Raw genomic sequence first — 2,500 nt, forward strand, 5'->3', positions numbered from 1 at the left:
TTCTAAGCACCAAGCTGTTGCGAAAAAAAGAAAAAGTTTTGGATCCCTATTTATGATGTCAGCATCTTTGACTGCGGGCAAAGCATGCTTCAGGCTCTGGCATTCTTGACAGCTGCAGGGCTCTGCCGAGAGACCAAGCATGCATTTAGGGGCGTGTCAGCAGTGGGCATGCCTCATTTGAATACCCATGTTGCACTGCAAGCAGCTGTGCTCCTCTTCCCTTTGCTGTTAATATGATACAAGCTTAAAAAAACCCAGAGATTTTTTCTTTTTTTACATATTTAGTGGGTCATTAATATTTATGGCAGATTCTCCAAGTTACAGCTTAATGTAGGGTTGCTCACCATACGTGTAAAAGGCAGGTTCCGCACCTTGCCTGCTGTCAGATGGATGGATTTTATACTCTGGTTTCTCTTCAGATCGAATAAATCTTTCGCCTTTTAATAAAGATTTCCGTGGAGAGGAACGACCACGAGTTTCACTCAATTTTTTCAGGCCCAGTTTATACTGGCTGTGCTAAACTTGTACAAAAGTAGAAGAAACGTCTTAAACAGAGATCCAAGAGGTTCTAAGCACCAAGCTGTTGCGAAAAAAAGAAAAAGTTTTGGTTCCCTATTTATGATGTCAGCATCTTTGACTGCGGGCAAAGCATGCCTCAGGCTCTGGCATTCTTGACAGCTGCAGGGCTCTGCCGAGAGACCAAGCATGCATTTAGGGGCGTGTCAGCAGTGGGCATGCCTCATTTGAATACCCATGTTGCACTGCAAGCAGCTGTGCTCCTCTTCCCTTTGCTGTTAACATGATACAAGCTAAAAAAAAAAAAAAAAAAGATATTTTTTTCTTTTTTTACATATTTAGTGGGGTCATTAATATTTATGGCAGATTCTCCAAGTTAAAGCTTAATGTAGGGTTGCTCACCATACGTGTGAAAGGCAGGTTCCACACCTTGCCTGCTGTCAGATGGATGGACTTTATATTCTGGTTTCTCTTCAGATCGAATAAATCTTTCGCCTTTTACTAAAGATTTCCGTGGAGAGGAACGAACACGAGTTTCACTCAATTTTTTCAGGCCCAGTTTACACTGGCTGTGCTAAACTTGTACAAAAGTAGAAGAAACTTCTTAAACAGAGATCCAAGAGGTTCTAAGCACCAAGCTGTTGCGAAAAAAAGAAAAAGTTTTGGTTCCCTATTTATGATGTCAGCATCTTTGACTGCGGGCAAAGCATGCCTCAGGCTCTGGCATTCTTGACAGCTGCAGGGCTCTGCCGAGAGACCAAGCATGCATTTAGGGGCGTGTCAGCAGTGGGCATGCCTCATTTGAATACCCATGTTGCACTGCAAGCAGCTGTGCTCCTCTTCCCTTTGCTGTTAATATGATACAAGCTTAAAAAAAAAACAGATATTTTTTCTTTTTTTACATATTTAGTGGGGTCATTAATATTTATGGCAGATTCTCCAAGTTAAAGCTTAATGTAGGGTTGCTCACCATACGTGTAAAAGGCAGGTTCCGCACCTTGCCTGCTGTCAGATGGATGGATTTTATACTCTGGTTTCTCTTCAGATCGAATAAATCTTTCGCCTTTTACTAAAGATTTCCGTGGAGAGGAACAACCATGCGTTTCACTCAATTTTTTCAGGCCCAGTTTACACTGGCTGTGCTAAACTTGTACAAAAGTAGAAGAAACGTCTTAAACAGAGATCCAAGAGGTTCTAAGCACCAAGCTGTTGCGAAAAAAAGAAAAAGTTTTGGTTCCCTATTTATGATGTCAGCATCTTTGACTGCGGGCAAAGCATGCCTCAGGCTCTGGCATTCTTGACAGCTGCGGGGCTCTGCCGAGAGACCAAGCATGCATTTAGGGGCGTGTCAGCAGTGGGCATGCCTCATTTGAATACCCATGTTGCACTGCAAGCAGCTGTGCTCCTCTTCCCTTTGCTGTTAATATGATACAAGCGTAAAAAAACACCAGATATTTTGTCTTTTTTTACATATTTAGTGGGGTCATTAATATTTATGGCAGATTCTCCAAGTTACAGTTTAATGTAGGGTTGCTCACCATACGTGTAAAAGGCAGGTTCCGCACCTTGCCTGCTGTCAGATGGATGGACTTTATACTCTGGTTTCTCTTCAGATCGAATAAATCTTTCGCCTTTTACTAAAGATTTCCGTGGAGAGGAACGAACACGAGTTTCACTCAATTTTTTCAGGCCCAGTTTACACTGGCTGTGCTAAACTTGTACAAAAGTAGAAGAAAATTCTTAAACAGAGATCCAAGAGGTTCTAAGCACCAAGCTGTTGCGAAAAAAAGAAAAAGTTTTTGCTCCCTATTTATGATGTCAGCATCTTTGACTGCGGGCAAAGCATGCCTCAGGCTCTGGCATTCTTGACAGCTGCAGGGCTCTGCCGAGAGACCAAGCATGCATTTAGGGGCGTGTCAGCAGTGGGCATGCCTCATTTGAATACCCATGTTGCACTGCAAGCAGCTGTGCTCCTCTTCCCTTT

At 42.8% G+C, this 2,500-nt stretch overlaps 4 non-coding genes across 4 annotated transcripts; all 4 read left to right on the forward strand.

Moving 5' to 3' along the window:
* Nucleotides 1-399: 399 nt before the first annotated feature.
* LOC134569794 (U5 spliceosomal RNA) lies at nt 400-513 on the forward strand. The gene has a single exon (XR_010084460.1). It is a non-coding gene; the product is annotated as a U5 spliceosomal RNA (small nuclear RNA).
* Nucleotides 514-973: 460 nt separating this feature from the next.
* Nucleotides 974-1,087, forward strand: LOC134569642 (U5 spliceosomal RNA). Its single transcript, XR_010084314.1, has one exon. It is a non-coding gene; the product is annotated as a U5 spliceosomal RNA (small nuclear RNA).
* A 454-nt stretch (nt 1,088-1,541) lies between these two features.
* Nucleotides 1,542-1,655, forward strand: LOC134569456 (U5 spliceosomal RNA). Its single transcript, XR_010084133.1, has one exon. It is a non-coding gene; the product is annotated as a U5 spliceosomal RNA (small nuclear RNA).
* A 454-nt stretch (nt 1,656-2,109) lies between these two features.
* On the forward strand, nt 2,110-2,223 carry LOC134570438 (U5 spliceosomal RNA). The gene has a single exon (XR_010085067.1). It is a non-coding gene; the product is annotated as a U5 spliceosomal RNA (small nuclear RNA).
* The last annotated feature ends 277 nt before the right edge of the window (nt 2,224-2,500 follow it).

The sequence above is a fragment of the Pelobates fuscus genome, chromosome 7, assembly GCF_036172605.1.
Source record: "Pelobates fuscus isolate aPelFus1 chromosome 7, aPelFus1.pri, whole genome shotgun sequence".
Lineage (NCBI taxonomy): Eukaryota > Metazoa > Chordata > Amphibia > Anura > Pelobatidae > Pelobates > Pelobates fuscus.